We start from the raw sequence: 20,899 nt of genomic DNA, 5'->3' as shown, positions 1-20,899 counted from the left end.
ACTTCTTTGTGTTCTGTGAAATCATCTCACAGAGTTACAGCTTTCCCCTCGAGAAGCCTTTCGCTAAGACAGTTCTTTTGGAATTGGCAAAGTGATATTTGGAAGCCCATAGAGAGCTATGGTGAAAAAGGAAATATCCTCAGATGAAATCTGGAAAGAAGCTTTCAGAGAAACTGCTTAGTGTTCTGTGAATTCATCTCACAGAGTTACATCTGTATTTCGTGGATCTCTTTGCTAGCCTTCTTTCTGTGAAATCTGAGAACAGATATTTCGGATCCCTTTGAAGACTATAGGGCCAAAGGAAATATCCTCCGATAACAAAGGGAAAGAAGCTTTCTGAGAAACATCTTTGTGTTCTGTGAAATCATCTCACAGAGTTACAGCTTTCCCCTCAAGAAGCCTTTCGCTAAGACAGTTCTTGTGGAATTGGCAAAGTGATATTTCGAAGCCCATAGAGGGCTATGGTGAAAAAGGAAATATCCTCAGATGAAATCTGGAAAGAAGCTTTCTGAGAAACTGCTCTGTGATGTGTGACTTCCACTCACAGAGTTACATCTGTATTTCGTGTATCTCTTTCGTAGCCTTCTTTCTGTGGAATCTGAGAACAGATATTTCGGATCCCTTTGAAGACTATAGGGCCAAAGGAAATATCCTCCGATAACAAAGAGAAAGAAGCTTTCTGAGAAACTTCTTTGTGTTCTGTGAAATCATCTCACAGAGTTACAGCTTTCCCCTCAAGAAGACTTACGCTTAGACAGTTCTTGTGGAATTGGCAAAGTGATATTTGGAAGCCCATAGAGGGCTATGGTGAAAAAGGAAATATCCTCAGATGAAATCTGGAAAGAAGCTTTCTGAGAAACTGCTCTGTGATGTGTGACTTCCACTCACAGAGTTACATCTGTATTTCGTGTATCTCTTTCCTAGCCTTCTTTCTGTGGAATCTGAGAACAGATATTTCGGATCCCTTTGAAGACTATAGGGCCAAAGGAAATATCCTCCGATAACAAAGAGAAAGAAGATTTCTGAGAAACTTCTTTGTGTTCTGTGAAATCATCTCACAGAGTTACAGCTTTCCCCTCAGGAAGCCTTTCGCTAAGACAGTTCTTGTGGAATTGGCAAAGTGATATTTGGAAGCCCATAGAGGGCTATGGTGAAAAAGGAAATATCCTCAGATGAAATCTGGAAAGAAGCTTTCTGAGAATCTGCTTAGTGTTCTGTGAATTCATCTCACAGAGTTATATCTGTGTTTCGTAGATCTCTTTGCTAGCCTTATTTCTGTGGAATCTGAGAACAGATATTTCGGATCCCTTTGAAGACTATAGGGCCAAAGGAAATATCCTCCGATAACAAAGAGAAAGAAGATTTATGAGAAACTTCTTTGTGTTCTGTGAAATCATCTCACAGAGTTACAGCTTTACCCTCAAGAAGCCTTTCGCTAAGACAGTTCTTTTGGAATTGGCAAAGTGATATTTGGAAGCCCATAGAGAGCTATGGTGAAAAAGGAAATATCCTCAGATGAAATCTGGAAAGAAGCTTTCAGAGAATCTGCTTAGTGTTTTGTTAATTCACCTCACAGAGTTACATCTGTATTTCGTGGATCTCTTTGCTAGCCTTCTTTCTGTGGAATCTGAGAACAGATATTTCGGATCCCTTTGAAGACTATAGGGCCAAAGGAAATATCCTCCGATAACAAAGGGAAAGAAGCTTTCTGAGAAACTGCTTTGTGTTCTGTGAAATCATCTCACAGAGTTACAGCTTTCCCCTCAAGAAGCCTTTCGCTAAGACAGTTCTTGTGGAATTGGCAAAGTGATATTTGGAAGCCAATAGAGGGCTATGGTGAAAAAGGAAATATCCTCAGATGAATTCTGGAAAGAAGCTTTCTGAGAAACTGCTTAGTGTTCTGTGAATTCATCTCACAGAGTTACATCTGTGTTTCGTAGATCTCTTTGCTACCCTTATTTCTGTGGAATCTGAGAACAGATATTTCGGATCCCTTTGAAGACTATAAGGCCAAAGGAAATATCCTCCGATAACAAAGAAAAGAATCTTTCTGAGAAATTTCTTTGTGTTCTGTGAAATCATCTCACAGAGTTACAGCTTTCCCCTCAAGAAGCCTTTCGCTAAGTCAGTTCTTGTGGAATTGGCAAAGTGATATTTGGAAGCCCATAGAGGGCTATGGTGAAAAAGGAAATATCCTCAGATGCAATCTGGAAAGAAGCTTTCTGAGAAACTGCTTAGTATTCTGTGAATTCATCTCACAGAGTTACATCTGTGTTTCGTAGATCTCCTTGCTAGCCTTTTTTCTGTGGAATCTGAGAACAGATATTTCGGATCCCTTTGAAGACGATACGGCCAAAGGAAATATCCTCCGATAACAAAGAGAAAGAAGCTTTCTGAGAAACTTCTTTGTGTTCTGTGAAATCATCTCACAGAGTTACAGCTTTCCCCTCAAGAAGCCTTTCGCTAAGACAGTTCTTTTGGAATTGGCAAAGTGATATTTGGAAGCCCATAGAGAGCTATGGTGAAAAAGAAAATATTCTCAGATGAAATCTGGAAAGAAGCTTTCTGAGAAACTGCTTAGTGTTCTCTGAATTCATTTCACAGAGTTACATCTGTGTTTCGTAGATCTCTTTGCTAGCCTTATTTCTGTGGAATCTGAGAACAGATATTTCGGATCCCTTTGAAGACTATAGGGCCAAAGGAAATATCCTCCGATAACAAAGAGAAAGAAGCTTTCTGAGAAATTTCTTTGTGTTCTGTGAAATCATCTCACAGAGTTACAGCTTTCCCCTCAAGAAGACTTTCGCTAAGACAGTTCTTGTGGAATTGGCAAAGTGATATTTGGAAGCCCATAGAGGGCTATGGTGAAAAAGGAAATATCCTCAGATGAAATCTGGAAAGAAGCTTTCTGAGAAACTGCTTAGTGTTCTGTGAATTCATCTCACAGAGTTACATCTGTGTTTCGTAGATCTCTTTGCTAGCCTTATTTCTGTGGAATCTGAGAACAGATATTTCGGATCCCTTTGAAGACTATAGGGCCAAAGGAAATATCCTCCGATAACATAGAGAAAGAAGCTTTCTGAGAAACTTCTTTGTGTTCTGTGAAATCATCTCACAGAGTTACAGCTTTACCCTCAAGAAACCTTTCGCTAAGACAGTTCTTTTGGAATTGTCAAAGTGATATTTGGAAGCCCATAGAGAGCTATGGTGAAAAAGGAAATATCCTCAGATGAAATCTGGAAAGAAGCTTTCAGAGAATCTGCTTAGTGTTTTGTTAATTCATCTCACAGAGTTACATCTGTATTTCGTGGATCTCTTTGCTAGCCTTCTTTCTGTGGAATCTGAGAACAGATATTTCGGATCCCTTTGAAGACTATAGGGCCAAAGGAAATATCCTCCGATAACAAAGGGAAAGAAGCTTTCTGAGAAACTTCTTTGTGTTCTGTGAAATCATCTCACAGAGTTACAGCTTTCCCCTCAAGAAGCCTTTTGCTAAGACAGTTCTTGTCGAATTGGCAAAGTGATATTTCGAAGCCCATAGAGGGCTATGGTGAAAAAGGAAATATCCTCAGATGAAATCTGGAAAGAAGCTTTCAGAGAAACTGCTTAGTGTTCTGTTAATTCATCTCACAGAGTTGCATCTGTATTTCGTGGATCTCTTTGCTAGCCTTCTTTCTGTGGAATCTGAGAACAGATATTTCGGATCCCTTTGAAGACGATACGGCCAAAGGAAATATCCTCCGATAACAAAGAGAAAGAAGCTTTCTGAGAAACTTCTTTGTGTTCTGTGAAATCATCTCACAGAGTTACAGCTTTCCCCTCAAGAAGCCTTTCGCTAAGACAGTTCTTGTGGAATTGGCAAAGTGATATTTGGAAGCCCATAGAGGGCTATGTTGAAAAAGGAAATATCCTCAGATGAAATCTGGAAAGAAGCTTTCTGAGAAACTGCTCTGTGGTGTGTGACTTCCACTCACAGAGTTACATCTGTATTTCGTGTATCTCTTTCCTAGCCTTCTTTCTGTGGAATCTGAGAACAGATATTTCGGATCCCTTTGAAGACTATGGGGCCAAAGGAAATATCCTCCGATAACAAAGAGAAAGAAGCTTTCTGAGAAACTTCTTTGTGTTCTGTGAAATCATCTCACAGAGTTACAGCTTTCCCCTCAAGAAGCCTTTTGCTAAGACAGTTCTTGTCGAATTGGCAAAGTGATATTTCGAAGCCCATAGAGGGCTATGGTGAAAAAGGAAATATCCTCAGATGAAATCTGGAAAGAAGCTTTCAGAGAAACTGCTTAGTGTTCTGTTAATTCATCTCACAGAGTTGCATCTGTATTTCGTGGATCTCTTTGCTAGCCTTCTTTCTGTGGAATCTGAGAACAGATATTTCGGATCCCTTTGAAGAATATAGGGCCAAAGGAAATATCCTCCGATAACAAAGGGAAAGAAGCTTTCTGAGAAACATCTTTGTGTTCTGTGAAATCATCTCACAGAGTTACAGCTTTCCCCTCAAGAAGCCTTTCGCTAAGACAGTTCTTGTGGAATTGGCAAAGTGATATTTCGAAGCCCATAGAGGGCTATGGTGAAAAAGGAAATATCCTCAGATGAAACCTGGAAAGAAGCTTTCTGAGAAACTGCTCTGTGATGTGTGACTTCCACTCACAGAGTTACATCTGTATTTCGTGTATCTGTTTCCTAGCCTTCTTACTGTGGAATCTGAGAACAGATATTTCGGATCCCTTTGAAGGCTATAGGGCCAAAGGAAATATCCTCCGATAACAAAGAGAAAGAAGCTTTCTGAGAAACTTCTTTGTGTTCTGTGAAATCATCTCACAGAGTTACAGCTTTCCCCTCAAGAAGCCTTTCGCTAAGACAGTTCTTGTGGAATTGGCAAAGTGATATTTGGAAGCCCATAAAGGGCTATGGTGAAAAAAGGAAATACCCTCAGATGAAATCTGGAAAGAAGCTTTCTGAGAAACTGCTCTGTGATGTGTGACTTCCACTCTCAGAGTTACATCTGTACTTCATGGATCTCTTTGCTAGCCTTATTTCTGTGGAATCTGAGAACAGATATTTCAGATCCCTTTGAAGACTATAGGGCCATAGGAAATATCCTCCGATAACAAAGAGAAGGAAGCTTTCTGAGAAACTGCTTTGTTTTCTGTGAAATCATCTCTCAGAGTTACAGCTTACCCCTCAAGAAGCCTTTCGCTAATACAGTTCTTGTGGAATTGGCAAAGTGATATTGGGAATCCCTTAGAGGGCTATGGTGAAAAAGAAAATATTCTCAGATGAAATCTGGAAAGAAGCTTTCTGAGAAACTGCTTAGTGTTCTGTGAATTCATCTCACAGAGTTACATCTGTGTTTCGTAGATCTCTTTGCTAGCCTTATTTCTGTGGAATCTGAGAACAGATATTTCGGATCCCTTTGAAGACTAAAAGGCCAAAGGAAATATCCTCCGATAACAAAGAAAAGAAGCTTTCTGAGAAATTTCTTTGTGTTCTGTGAAATTATCTCACAGAGTTACAGCTTTCCAATCAAGAAGCCTTTCGCTAAGACAGTTCTTGTGGAATTGGCAAAGTGATATTTGGAAGCCCATAGAGGGCTATGGTGAAAAAGGAAATATCCTCAGATGAAATCTGGAAAGAAGCTTTCTGAGAAACTGTTTAGTGTTCTCTGAATTCATCTCACAGAGTTACATCTGTGTTTCGTAGATCTCCTTGCTAGCCTTATTTCTGTGGAATCTGAGAACAGATATTTCGGATCCCTTTGAAGACTATAGGGCCAAAGGAATATCCTCCGATAACAAAGAGAAGGAAGCTTTCTGAGAAACTTCTTTGTGTTCTGTGAAATCATCTCACAGAGTTACAGCTTTCCCCTCAAGAAGCCTTTCGCTAAGACAGTTCTTGTGGATTTGGCAAAGTGATATTTGGAAGCCCATAGAGGGCTATGGTGAAAAAGAAAATATTCTCAGATGAAATCTGGAAAGAAGCTTTCTGAGAAACTGCTTAGTGTTCTGTGTATTCATTTCAAAGAGTTACATCTGTGTTTCGTAGATCTCTTTGCTAGCCTTATTTCTGTGGAATCTGAGAACAGATATTTCGGATCCCTTTGAAGACTATAGGGCCAAAGGAAATATCCTCCGATAACAAAGAGAAAGAAGCTTTCTGAGAAATTTCTTTGTGTTCTGTGAAATCATCTCACAGAGTTACAGCTTTCCCCTCAAGAAGACTTTCGCTAAGACAGTTCTTATGGAATTGGCAAAGTGATATTTGGAAGCCCATAGAGGGCTATGGTGAAAAAGGAAATATCCTCAGATGAAATCTGGAAAGAAGCTTTCTGAGAAACTGCTTAGTGTTCTGTGAATTCATCTCACAGAGTTACATCTGTGTTTCGTAGATCTCTTTGCTAGCCTTATTTCTGTGGAATCTGAGAACAGATATTTCGGATCCCTTTGAAGACTATAGGGCCAAAGGAAATATCCTCCGATAACAAAGAGAAAGAAGCTTTCTGAGAAACTTCTTTGTGTTCGGTGAAATCATCTCACAGAGTTACAGGTTTACCCTCAAGAAGCCTTTCGCTAAGACAGTTCTTTTGGAATTGGCAAAGTGATATTTGGAACCCCTAGAGAGCTATGGTGAAAAAGGAAATATCCTCAGATGAAATCTGGAAAGAAGCTTTCAGAGAATCTGCTTAGTGTTTTGTTAATTCATTTCACAGAGTTACATCTGTATTTCGTGGATCTCTTTCCTAGCCTTCTTTCTGTGGAATCTGAGAACAGATATTTCGGATCCCTTTGAAGACTATAGGGCCAAAAGAAATATCCTCCGATAACAAAGGGAAAGAAGCTTTCTGAGAAACTTCTTTGTGTTCTGTGAAATCATCTCACAGAGTTACAGCTTTCCCCTCAAGAAGCCTTTCGCTAAGACAGTTCTTGTGGAATTGGCAAAGTGATATTTGGAAGCCCATAGAGGGCTATGGTGAAAAAGGAAATATCCTCAGATGAAATCTGGAAAGAAGCTTTCTGAGAAACTGCTCTGTGGTGTGTGACTTCCATTCACAGAGTTACATCTGAATTTCGTGTATCTCTTTCCTAGCCTTCTTTCTGTGGAATCTGAGAACAGATATTTCGGATCCCTTTGAAGACTATAGGGCCAAAGGAAATATCCTCCGATAACAAAGAGAAAGAAGCTTTCTGAGAAACTTCTTTGTGTTCTGTGAAATCATCTCACAGAGTTACAGCTTTCCCCTTAAGAAGCCTTTCGCTAAGACAGTTCTTCTGGAATTGGCAAAGTGATATTGGGAAGCCCATAGAGGGCTATGGTGAAAAAGGAAATATCCTCAGATGAAATCTGGAAAGAAGCTTTCTGAGAAACTGCTTAGTGTTCTCTTAATTCATCTCACAGAGCTACATCTCTGTTTCGTAGATCTCTTTGCTAGCCTTATTTCTGTGGAATCTGAGAAAAGATATTACGGATCCCTTTGAAGACTATAGGGCCAAAGGAAATATCCTCCGATAACATAGAGAAAGAAGCTTTCTGAGAAACTTCTTTGTGTTCTGTGAAATCATCTCACAGAGTTACAGCTTTCCCCTCAAGAAGCCTTTCGCTAATACAGTTCTTGTGGAATTGGCAAAGTGATATTGGGAAGCCCATAGAGGGCTTTGGTGAAAAAGAAAATATTCTCAGATGAAATCTGGAAAGAAGTTTTCTCAGAAACTGCTTAGTGTTCTGTAAATTCATCTCACAGGGTTACATCTGTGTTTCGTAGATCTCTTTGCTACCCTTATTTTTGTGGAATCTGAGAACAGATATTTCGGATCCCTTTGAAGACTATAAGGCCAAAGGAAATATCCTCCGATAACAAAGAAAAGAAGCTTTCTGAGAAATTTCTTTGTGTTCTGTGAAATCATCTCACAGAGTTACAGCTTTCCCCTCAAGAAGCCTTTCGCTAAGACAGTTCTTGTGGAATTGGCAAAGTGATATTTGGAAGCCCATAGAGGGCTACGGTGAAAAAGGAAATATCCTCAGATGAAATCTGGAAAGAAGCTTTCTGAGAAACTGCTTAGTATTCTGTGAATTCATCTCACAGAGTTACATCTGTGTTTCGTAGATCTCCTTGCTAGCCTTATTGCTGTGGAATCTGAGAACAGATATTTCGGATCCCTTTGAAGACGATACGGCCAAAGGAAATATCCTCCGATAACAAAGAGAAAGAAGCTTTCTGAGAAATTTCTTTGTGTTCTGTGAAATCATCTCACAGAGTTACAGATTTCCCCTAAAGAAGCCTTTCGCTATGACAGTTCTTTTGGAATTGGCAAAGTGATATTTGGAAGCCCATAGAGTGCTATGGTGAAAAAGGAAATATCCTCAGATGAAATCTGGAAAGAAGCTTTCTGAGAAACTGCTTAGTGTTCTGTGAATTCATTTCACAGAGTTACATCTGTGTTTCGTAGATCTCTTTGCTAGCCTTATTTCTGTGGAATCTGAGAACAGATATTTCGGATCCCTTTGAAGACTATAGGGCCAAAGGAAATATCCTCCGATAACAAAGAGAAGGAAGCTTTCTGATAAATTTCTTTGTGTTCTGTGAAATCATCTCACAGAGTTACAGCTTTCCCCTAAAGAAGACTTTCGCTAAGACAGTTCTTGTGGAATTGGCAAAGTGATATTTGGAAGCCCATAGAGGGCTATGGTGAAAAAGGAAATATCCTCAGATGAAATCTGGAAAGAAGCTTTCTGAGAAACTGCTTGGTGTTCTGTGAATTCATCTCAAAGAGTTACATCTGTGTTTCGTAGATCTCTTTGCTAGCCTTATTTCTGTGGAATCTGAGAACAGATATTTCGGATCCCTTTGAAGACTATAGGGCCAAAGGAAATATCCTCCGATAACAAAGAGAAAGAAGCTTTCTGAGAAACTTCTTTGTGTTCTGTGAAATCATCTCACAGAGTTACAGCTTTACCCTCAAGAAGCCTTTCTCTAAGACAGTTCTTTTGGAATTGGCAAGGTGATATTTGGAAGCCCATAGAGAGCTATGGTGTAAAAGGAAATATCCTCAGATGAAATCTGGAAAGAAGTTTTCAGAGAATCTGCTTAGTGTTTTGTTAATTCATCTCACAGAGTTACATCTGTATTTCGTGGATCTCTTTCCTAGCCTTCTTTCTGTGGAATCTGAGAACAGATATTTCGGATCCCTTTGAAGACTATAGGGCCAAAGGAAATATCCTCCGATAACAAAGGGAAAGAAGCTTTCTGAGAAACTTCTTTGTGTTCTGTGAAATCATCTCACAGAGTTACAGCTTTCCCCTCAAGAAGCCTTTCGCTAAGACAGTTCTTGTGGAATTGGCAAAGTGATATTTGGAAGCCCATAGGGTGCTATGGTGAAAAAAGAAATATCCTCAGATGAAATCTGGAAAGAAGCTTTCTGAGAAACTGCTTAGTGTTCTGTTAATTCATCTCACAGAGTTACATCTGTGTTTCGTAGATCTCTTTGGTAGCTTTATTTCTGTGGAATGTGAGAACAGATATTTCGGATCCCTTTGAAGACAATAGGGCCAAAGGAATATCCTCCGATAACAAAGAGAAGGAAGCTTTCTGAGAAACTTCTTTGTGTTCTGTGAAATCATCTCACAGAGTTACAGCTTTCCCCTCAAGAAGCCTTTCGCTAAGACAGTTCTTGTGGATTTGGCAAAGTGATATTGGGAAGCCCTTAGAGGGCTATGGTGAAAAAGAAAATATTCTCAGATGAAATCTGGAAAGAAGCTTTCTGAGAAACTGCTTAGTGTTCTGTGAATTCATTTCACAGAGTTACATCTGTGTTTCGTAGATCTCTTTGCTAGCCTTATTTCTGTGGAATCTGAGAACAGATATTTCGGATCCCTTTGAAGACTATAGGGCCAAAGGAAATATCCTCCGATAACAAAGAGAAGGAAGTTTTCTGATAAATTTCTTTGGGTTCTGTGAAATCATCTCACAGAGTTACAGCTTTCCCCTCAAGAAGACTTTCGCTAAGACAGTTCTTGTGGAATTGGCAAAGTGATATTTGGAAGCCCATAGAGGGCTATGGTGAAAAAGGAAATATCCTCAGATGAAATCTGGAAAGAAGCTTTCTGAGAAACTGCTTGGTGTTCTGTGAATTCATCTCAAAGAGTTACATCTGTGTTTCGTAGATCTCTTTGCTAGCCTTATTTCTGTGGAATCTGAGAACAGATATTTCGGATCCCTTTGAAGACTATAGGGCCAAAGGAAATATCCTCCGATAACAAAGAGAAAGAAGCTTTCTGAGAAACTTCTTTGTGTTCTGTGAAATCATCTCACAGAGTTACAGCTTTACCCTCAAGAAGCCTTTCTCTAAGACAGTTCTTTTGGAATTGGCAAGGTGATATTTGGAAGCCCATAGAGAGCTATGGTGTAAAAGGAAATATCCTCAGATGAAATCTGGAAAGAAGCTTTCAGAGAATCTGCTTAGTGTTTTGTTAATTCATCTCACAGAGTTACATCTGTATTTAGTGGATCTCTTTCCTAGCCTTCTTTCTGTGGAATCTGAGAACAGATATTTCGGATCCCTTTGAAGACTATAGGGCCAAAGGAAATATCCTCCGATAACAAAGGGAAAGAAGCTTTCTGAGAAACTTCTTTGTGTTCTGTGAAATCATCTCACAGAGTTACAGCTTTCCCCTCAAGAAGCCTTTCGCTAAGACAGTTCTTTTGGAATTGGCAAAGTGATATTTGGAAGCCCATAGAGAGCTATGGTGAAAAAGAAAATATTCTCAGATGAAATCTGGAAAGAAGCTTTCTGAGAAACTGCTTAGTGTTCTGTGAATTCATTTCACAGAGTTACATCTGTGTTTCGTAGATCTCTTTGCTAGCCTTATTTCTGTGGAATCTGAGAACAGATATTTCGGATCCCTTTGAAGACTATAGGGCCAAAGGAAATATCCTCCGATAACAAAGAGAAAGAAGCTTTCTGAGAAATTTCTTTGTGTTCTGTGAAATCATCTCACAGAGTTACAGCTTTCCCCTCAAGAAGACTTTCGCTAAGACAGTTCTTGTGGAATTGGCAAAGTGATATTTGGAAGCCCATAGAGGGCTATGGTATAAAAGGAAATATCCTCAGATGAAATCTGGAAAGAAGCTTTCTGAGAAACTGCTTAGTGTTCTGTGAATTCATCTCACAGAGTTACATCTGTGTTTCGTAGATCTCTTTGCTAGCCTTATTTCTGTGGAATCTGAGAACAGATATTTCGGATCCCTTTGAAGACTATAGGGCCAAAGGAAATGTCCTCCGATAACATAGAGAAAGAAGCTTTCTGAGAAACTTCTTTGTGTTCTGTGAAATCATCTCACAGAGTTACAGCTTTACCCTCAAGAAGCCTTTCGCTAAGACAGTTCTTTTGGCATTGTCAAAGAGATATTTGGAACCCCGAGAGAGCTATGGTGAAAAAGGAAATATCCTCAGATGAAATCTGGAAAGAAGCTTTCAGAGAATCTGCTTAGTGTTTTGTTAATTCATCTCACAGAGTTACATCTGTATTTCGTGGATCTCTTTGCTAGCCTTCTTTCTGTGGAATCTGAGAACAGATATTTCGGATCCCTTTGAAGACTATAGAGCCAAAGGAAATATCCTCCGATAACAAAGGGAAAGAAGCTTTCTGAGAAACTTCTTTGTGTTCTGTGAAATCATCTCACAGAGTTACAGCTTTCCCCTCAAGAAGCCTTTCGCTAAGACAGTTCTTGTGGAATTGGCAAAGTGATATTTGGAAGCCCATAGAGGGCTATGGTGAAAAAGGAAATATCCTCAGATGAAATCTGGAAAGATGCTTTCTGAGAAACTGCTCTGTGGTGAGTGACTTCCACTCACAGAGTTACATCTGTATTTCGTATATCTCTTTCCTAGCCTTCTTTCTGTGGAATCTGAGAACAGATATTTCGGATCCCTTTGAAGACTATGGGGCCAAAGGAAATATCCTCCGATAACAAAGAGAAAGAAGCTTTCTGAGAAACTTCTTTGTGTTTTGTGAAATCATCTCACAGAGTTACAGCTTTCCCCTCAAGAAGCCTTTTGCTAAGACAGTTCTTGTCGAATTGGCAAAGTGATATTTCGAAGCCCATAGAGGGCTATGGTGAAAAAGGAAATATCCTCAGATGATATCTGGAAAGAAGCTTTCAGAGAAACTGCTTAGCGTTCTGTTAATACATCTCACAGAGTTGCATCTGTATTTCGTGGATCTCTTTGCTAGCCTTCTTTCTGTGGAATCTGAGAACAGATATTTCGGATCCCTTTGAAGACTATAGGGCCAAAGGAAATATCCTCCGATAACAAAGGGAAAGAAGCTTTCTGAGAAACATCTTTGTGTTCTGTGAAATCATCTCACAGAGTTACAGCTTTCCCCTCAAGAAGCCTTTCGCTAAGACAGTTCTTGTGGAATTGGCAAAGTGATATTTCGAAGCCCATAGAGGGCTATGGTGAAAAAGGAAATATCCTCAGATGAAACCTGGAAAGAAGCTTTCTGAGAAACTGCTCTGTGATGTGTGACTTACACTCTCAGAGTTACATCTGTACTTCATGGATCTCTTTGCTAGCCTTATTTCTGTGGATTCTGAGAACAGATATTTCAGATCCCTTTGAAGACTATAGGGCCATAGGAAATATCCTCCGATAACAAAGAGAAGGAAGCTTTCTGAGAAACTGCTTTGTGTTCTGTGAAATCATCTCACAGAGTTACAGCTTTCCCCTCAAGAAGCCTTCCGCTAATACAGTTCTTGTGGAATTGGCAAAGTGATATTGGGAAGCCCATAGAGGGCTATGGTGAAAAAGAAAATATTCTCAGATGAAATCTGGAAAGAAGCTTTCTGAGAAACTGCTTAGTGTTCTGTGAATTCATCTCACAGAGTTACATCTGTGTTTCGTAGATCTCTTTGCTAGCCTTATTTCTGTGGAATCTGAGAACAGATATTTCGGATCCCTTTGAAGACTAAAAGGCCAAAGGAAATATCCTCCGATAACAAAGAAAAGAAGCTTTCTGAGAAATTTCTTTGTGTTCTGTGAAATTATCTCACAGAGTTACAGCTTTCCAATCAAGAAGCCTTTCGCTAAGACAGTTCTTGTGGAATTGGCAAAGTGATATTTGGAAGCCCATAGAGGGCTATGGTGAAAAAGGAAATATCCTCAGATGAAATCTGGAAAGAAGCTTTCTGAGAAACTGCTTAGTGTTCTGTGAATTCATCTCACAGAGTTACATCTGTGTTTCGTAGATCTCCTTGCTAGCCTTATTTCTGTGGAATCTGAGAACAGATATTTCGGATCCCTTTGAAGACTATAGGGCCAAAGGAATATCCTCCGATAACAAAGAGAAGGAAGCTTTCTGAGAAACTTCTTTGTGTTCTGTGAAATCATCTCACAGAGTTACAGCTTTCCCCTCAAGAAGCCTTTCGCTAAGACAGTTCTTGTGGATTTGGCAAAGTGATATTTGGAAGCCCATAGAGGGCTATGGTGAAAAAGAAAATATTCTCAGATGAAATCTGGAAAGAAGCTTTCTGAGAAACTGCTTAGTGTTCTGTGTATTCATTTCAAAGAGTTACATCTGTGCTTCGTAGATCTCTTTGCTAGCCTTATTTCTGTGGAATCTGAGAACAGATATTTCGGATCCCTTTGAAGACTATAGGGCCAAAGGAAATATCCTCCGATAACAAAGAGAAAGAAGCTTTCTGAGAAATTTCTTTGTGTTCTGTGAAATCATCTCACAGAGTTACAGCTTTCCCCTCAAGAAGACTTTCGCTAAGACAGTTCTTATGGAATTGGCAAAGTGATATTTGGAAGCCCATCGAGGGCTATGGTGAAAAAGGAAATATCCTCAGATGAAATCTGGAAAGAAGCTTTCTGAGAAACTGCTTAGTGTTCTGTGAATTCATCTCACAGAGTTACATCTGTATTTCGTGGATCTCTTTGCTAGCCTTCTTTCTGTGGAATCTGAGAACAGATATTTCGGATCCCTTTGAAGACTATAGGGCCAAAGGAAATATCCTCCGATAACAAAGGGAAAGAAGCTTTCTGAGAAACTTCTTTGTGTTCTGTGAAATCATCTCACAGAGTTACAGCTTTCCCCTCAAGAAGCCTTTCGCTAAGACAGTTCTTGTGGAATTGGCAAAGTGATATTTGGAAGCCCATAGAGGGCTATGGTGAAAAAGGAAATATCCTCAGATGAAATCTGGAAAGATGCTTTCTGAGAAACTGCTCTGTGGTGAGTGACTTCCACTCACAGAGTTACATCTGTATTTCGTATATCTCTTTCCTAGCCTTCTTTCTGTGGAATCTGAGAACAGATATTTCGGATCCCTTTGAAGACTATGGGGCCAAAGGAAATATCCTCCGATAACAAAGAGAAAGAAGCTTTCTGAGAAACTTCTTTGTGTTTTGTGAAATCATCTCACAGAGTTACAGCTTTCCCCTCAAGAAGCCTTTTGCTAAGACAGTTCTTGTCGAATTGGCAAAGTGATATTTCGAAGCCCATAGAGGGCTATGGTGAAAAAGGAAATATCCTCAGATGATATCTGGAAAGAAGCTTTCAGAGAAACTGCTTAGTGTTCTGTTAATTCATCTCACAGAGTTGCATCTGTATTTCGTGGATCTCTTTGCTAGCCTTCTTTCTGTGGAATCTGAGAACAGATATTTCGGATCCCTTTGAAGACTATAGGGCCAAAGGAAATATCCTCCGATAACAAAGGGAAAGAAGCTTTCTGAGAAACATCTTTGTGTTCTGTGAAATCATCTCACAGAGTTACAGCTTTCCCCTCAAGAAGCCTTTCGCTAAGACAGTTCTTGTGGAATTGGCAAAGTGATATTTCGAAGCCCATAGAGGGCTATGGTGAAAAAGGAAATATCCTCAGATGAAACCTGGAAAGAAGCTTTCTGAGAAACTGCTCTGTGATGTGTGACTTACACTCTCAGAGTTACATCTGTACTTCATGGATCTCTTTGCTAGCCTTATTTCTGTGGATTCTGAGAACAGATATTTCAGATCCCTTTGAAGACTATAGGGCCATAGGAAATATCCTCCGATAACAAAGAGAAGGAAGCTTTCTGAGAAACTGCTTTGTTTTCTGTGAAATCATCTCACAGAGTTACAGCTTTCCCCTCAAGAAGCCTTCCGCTAATACAGTTCTTGTGGAATTGGCAAAGTGATATTGGGAAGCCCATAGAGGGCTATGGTGAAAAAGAAAATATTCTCAGATGAAATCTGGAAAGAAGCTTTCTGAGAAACTGCTTAGTGTTCTGTGAATTCATCTCACAGAGTTACATCTGTGTTTCGTAGATCTCTTTGCTAGCCTTATTTCTGTGGAATCTGAGAACAGATATTTCGGATCCCTTTGAAGACTAAAAGGCCAAAGGAAATATCCTCCGATAACAAAGAAAAGAAGCTTTCTGAGAAATTTCTTTGTGTTCTGTGAAATTATCTCACAGAGTTACAGCTTTCCAATCAAGAAGCCTTTCGCTAAGACAGTTCTTGTGGAATTGGCAAAGTGATATTTGGAAGCCCATAGAGGGCTATGGTGAAAAAGGAAATATCCTCAGATGAAATCTGGAAAGAAGCTTTCTGAGAAACTGCTTAGTGTTCTGTGAATTCATCTCACAGAGTTACATCTGTGTTTCGTAGATCTCCTTGCTAGCCTTATTTCTGTGGAATCTGAGAACAGATATTTCGGATCCCTTTGAAGACTATAGGGCCAAAGGAATATCCTCCGATAACAAAGAGAAGGAAGCTTTCTGAGAAACTTCTTTGTGTTCTGTGAAATCATCTCACAGAGTTACAGCTTTCCCCTCAAGAAGCCTTTCGCTAAGACAGTTCTTGTGGATTTGGCAAAGTGATATTTGGAAGCCCATAGAGGGCTATGGTGAAAAAGAAAATATTCTCAGATGAAATCTGGAAAGAAGCTTTCTGAGAAACTGCTTAGTGTTCTGTGTATTCATTTCAAAGAGTTACATCTGTGCTTCGTAGATCTCTTTGCTAGCCTTATTTCTGTGGAATCTGAGAACAGATATTTCGGATCCCTTTGAAGACTATAGGGCCAAAGGAAATATCCTCCGATAACAAAGAGAAAGAAGCTTTCTGAGAAATTTCTTTGTGTTCTGTGAAATCATCTCACAGAGTTACAGCTTTCCCCTCAAGAAGACTTTCGCTAAGACAGTTCTTATGGAATTGGCAAAGTGATATTTGGAAGCCCATCGAGGGCTATGGTGAAAAAGGAAATATCCTCAGATGAAATCTGGAAAGAAGCTTTCTGAGAAACTGCTTAGTGTTCTGTGAATTCATCTCACAGAGTTACATCTGTGTTTCGTAGATCTCTTTGCTAGCCTTATTTCTGTGGAATCTGAGAACAGATATTTCGGATCCCTTTGAAGACTATAGGGCCAAAGGAAATATCCTCCGATAACAAAGAGAAAGAAGATTTCTGAGAAACTTCTTTGTGTTCGGTGAAATCATCTCACAGAGTTACAGCTTTACCCTCAAGAAGCCTTTCGCTAAGACAGTTCTTTTGGAATTGGCAAAGTGATATTTGGAACCCCTAGAGAGCTATGGTGAAAAAGGAAATATCCTCAGATGAAATCTGGAAAGAAGCTTTCAGAGAATCTGCTTAGTGTTTTGTTAATTCATCTCACAGAGTTACATCTGTATTTCGTGGATGTCTTTCCTAGCCTTCTTTCTGTGGAATCTGAGAACAGATATTTCGGATCCCTTTGAAGACTATAGGGCCAAAGGAAATATCCTCCGATAACAAAGGGAAAGAAGCTTTCTGAGAAACTTCTTTGTGTTCTGTGAAATCATCTCACAGAGCTACAGCTTTCCCCTCAAGAAGCCTTTCGCTAAGACAGTTCTTGTGGAATTGGCAAAGTGATATTTGGAAGCCCATAGAGGGCTATGGTGAAAAAGGAAATATCCTCAGATGAAATCTGGAAAGAAGCTTTCTGAGAAACTGCTCTGTGGTGTGTGACTTCCACTCACAGAGTTACATCTGAATTTCGTGTATCTCTTTCCTAGCCTTCTTTCTGTGGAATCTGAGAACAGATATTTCGGATCCCTTTGAAGACTATAGGGCCAAAGGAAATATCCTCCGATAACAAAGAGAAAGAAGCTTTCTGAGAAACTTCTTTGTGTTCTGTGAAATCATCTCACAGAGTTACAGCTTTCCCCTCAAGAAGCCTTTCGCTAAGACAGTTCTTCTGGAATTGGCAAAGTGATATTGGGAAGCCCATAGAGGGCTATGGTGAAAAAGGAAATATCCTCAGATGAAATCTGGAAAGAAGCTTTCTGAGAAACTGCTTAGTGTTCTGTTAATTCATCTCACAGAGCTACATCTCTGTTTCGTAGATCTCTTTGCTAGCCTTATTTCTGTGGAATCTGAGAAAAGATATTTCGGATCCCTTTGAAGACTATAGGGCCAAAGGAAATATCCTCTGATAACAAAGAGAAAGAAGCTTTCTGAGAAACTTCTTTGGGTTCTGTGAAATCATCTCACAGAGTTACAGCTTTCCCCTCAAGAAGCCTTTCGCTAATACAGTTCTTGTGGAATTGGCAAAGTGATATTGGGAAGCCCATAGAGGGCTTTGGTGAAAAAGAAAATATTCTCAGATGAAATCTGGAAAGAAGTTTTCTGAGAAACTGCTTAGTGTTCTCTAAATTCATCTCACAGAGTTACATCTGTGATTCGTAGATCTCTTTGCTACCCTTATTTCTGTGGAATCTGAGAACAGATATTTCGGATCCCTTTGAAGACTATAAGGCCAAAGGAAATATCCTCCGATAACAAAGAAAAGAAGCTTTCTGAGAAATTTCTTTGTGTTCTGTGAAATCATCTCACAGAGTTACAGCTTTCCCCTCAAGAAGCCTTTCGCTAAGACAGTTCTTGTGGAATTGGCAAAGTGATATTTGGAAGCCCATAGAGGGCTATGGTGAAAAAGGAAATATCCTCAGATGAAATCTGGAAAGAAGCTTTCTGAGAAACTGCTTAGTGTTCTGTGTATTCATTTCAAAGAGTTACATCTGTGCTTCGTAGATCTCTTTGCTAGACTTATTTCTGTGGAATCTGAGAACAGATATTTCGGATCCCTTTGAAGACTATAGGGCCAAAGGAAATATCCTCCGATAACAAAGAGAAAGAAGCTTTCTGAGAAATTTCTTTGTGTTCTGTGAAATCATCTCACAGAGTTACAGCTTTCCCCTCAAGAAGACTTTCGCTAAGACAGTTCTTATGGAATTGGCAAAGTGATATTTGGAAGCCCATCGAGGGCTATGGTGAAAAAGGAAATATCCTCAGATGAAATCTGGAAAGAAGCTTTCTGAGAAACTGCTTAGTGTTCTGTGAATTCATCTCACAGAGTTACATCTGTGTTTCGTAGATCTCTTTGCTAGCCTTATTTCTGTGGAATCTGAGAACAGATATTTCGGATCCCTTTGAAGACTATAGGGCCAAAGGAAATATCCTCCGATAACAAAGAGAAAGAAGATTTCTGAGAAACTTCTTTGTGTTCGGTGAAATCATCTCACAGAGTTACAGCTTTACCCTCAAGAAGCCTTTCGCTAAGACAGTTCTTTTGGAATTGGCAAAGTGATATTTGGAACCCCTAGAGAGCTATGGTGAAAAAGGAAATATCCTCAGATGAAATCTGGAAAGAAGCTTTCAGAGAATCTGCTTAGTGTTTTGTTAATTCATCTCACAGAGTTACATCTGTATTTCGTGGATCTCTTTCCTAGCCTTCTTTCTGTGGAATCTGAGAACAGATATTTCGGATCCCTTTGAAGACTATAGGGCCAAAGGAAATATCCTCCGATAACAAAGGGAAAGAAGCTTTCTGAGAAACTTCTTTGTGTTCTGTGAAATCATCTCACAGAGCTACAGCTTTCCCCTCAAGAAGCCTTTCGCTAAGACAGTTCTTGTGGAATTGGCAAAGTGATATTTGGAAGCCCATAGAGGGCTATGGTGAAAAAGGAAATATCCTCAGATGAAATCTGGAAAGAAGCTTTCTGAGAAACTGCTCTGTGGTGTGTGACTTCCACTCACAGAGTTACATCTGAATTTCGTGTATCTCTTTCCTAGCCTTCTTTCTGTGGAATCTGAGAACAGATATTTCGGATCCCTTTGAAGACTATAGGGCCAAAGGAAATATCCTCCGATAACAAAGAGAAAGAAGCTTTCTGAGAAACTTCTTTGTGTTCTGTGAAATCATCTCACAGAGTTACAGCTTTCCCCTCAAGAAGCCTTTCGCTAAGACAGTTCTTCTGGAATTGGCAAAGTGATATTGGGAAGCCCATAGAGGGCTATGGTGAAAAAGGAAATATCCTCAGATGAAATCTGGAAAGAAGCTTTCTGAGAAACTGCTTAGTGTTCTGTTAATTCATCTCACAGAGCTACATCTCTGTTTCGTAGATCTCTTTGCTAGCCTTATTTCTGTGGAATCTGAGAAAAGATATTTCGGATCCCTTTGAAGACTATAGGGCCAAAGGAAATATCCTCTGATAACAAAGAGAAAGAAGCTTTCTGAGAAACTTCTTTGGGTTCTGTGAAATCATCTCACAGAGTTACAGCTTTCCCCTGAAGAAGCCTTTCGCTAATACAGTTCTTGTGGAATTGGCAAAGTGATATTGGGAAGCCCATAGAGGGCTTTGGTGAAAAAGAAAATATTCTCAGATGAAATCTGGAAAGAAGTTTTCTGAGAAACTGCTTAGTGTTCTCTAAATTCATCTCACAGAGTTACATCTGTGATTCGTAGATCTCTTTGCTACCCTTATTTCTGTGGAATCTGAGAACAGATATTTCGGATCCCTATGAAGACTATAAGGCCAAAGGAAATATCCTCCGATAACAAAGAAAAGAAGCTTTCTGAGAAATTTCTTTGTGTTCTGTGAAATCATCTCACAGAGTTACAGCTTTCCCCTCAAGAAGCCTTTCGCTAAGACAGTTCTTGTGGAATTGGCAAAGTGATATTTGGAAGCCCATAGAGGGCTATGGTGAAAAAGGAAATATCCTCAGATGAAATCTGGAAAGAAGCTTTCTGAGAAACTGCTTAGTATTCTGTGAATTCATCTCACAGAGTTACATCTGTGTTTCGTAGATCTCTTTGCTAGCCTTATTGCTGTGGAATCTGAGAACAGATATTTCGGATCCCTTTGAAGACTATAGGGCCAAAGGAAATATCCTCCGATAACAAAGAGAAAGAAGCTTTCTGAGAAACTTCTTTGTGTTCTGTGAAATCATCTCACAGAGTTACAGCTTTCCCCTCAAGAAGCCTTTCGCTAACACAGTTCTTGAGGAATTGGCAAAGTGATATTTGGAAGCCCATAGAGAGCTATGGTGAAAAAGGAAATATCCTCAGATGAAATCTGGAAAGAAGCTTTCAGAGAATCTGCTTAGTGTTTTGTTAATTCACCTCACAGAGTTACATCTGTATTTCGTGGATCTCTTTGCTAGCCTTCTTTCTGTGGAATCTGAGAACAGATATTTCGGATCCCTTTGAAGACTATAGGGCCAAAGGAAATATCCTCCGATAACAAAGGGAAAGAAGCTTTCTGAGAAACTTCTTTGTGTTCTGTGAAATCATCTCACAGAGTTACAGCTTTCCCCTCAAGAAGCCTTTCGCTAAGACAGTTCTTGTGGAATTGGCAAAGTGATATTTGGAAGCCAATAGAGGGCTATGGTGAAAAAGGAAATATCCTCGGATGAATTCTGGAAAGAAGCTTTCTGAGAAACTGCTTAGTGTTCTGTGAATTCATCTCACAGAGTTACATCTGTGTTTCGTAGATCTCTTTGCTACCCTTATTTCTGTGGAATCTGAGAACAGATATTTCGGATCCCTTTGAAGACTATAAGGCCAAAGGAAATATCCTCCGATAACAAAGAAAAGAAGCT

The sequence above is a fragment of the Macaca nemestrina genome, chromosome 10 (genome assembly GCF_043159975.1).
Source record: "Macaca nemestrina isolate mMacNem1 chromosome 10, mMacNem.hap1, whole genome shotgun sequence".
Taxonomy (NCBI): domain Eukaryota; kingdom Metazoa; phylum Chordata; class Mammalia; order Primates; family Cercopithecidae; genus Macaca; species Macaca nemestrina.
The sequence above is the reverse complement of the archived record's forward strand: the minus strand, read 5'-3'. Positions refer to the sequence as shown.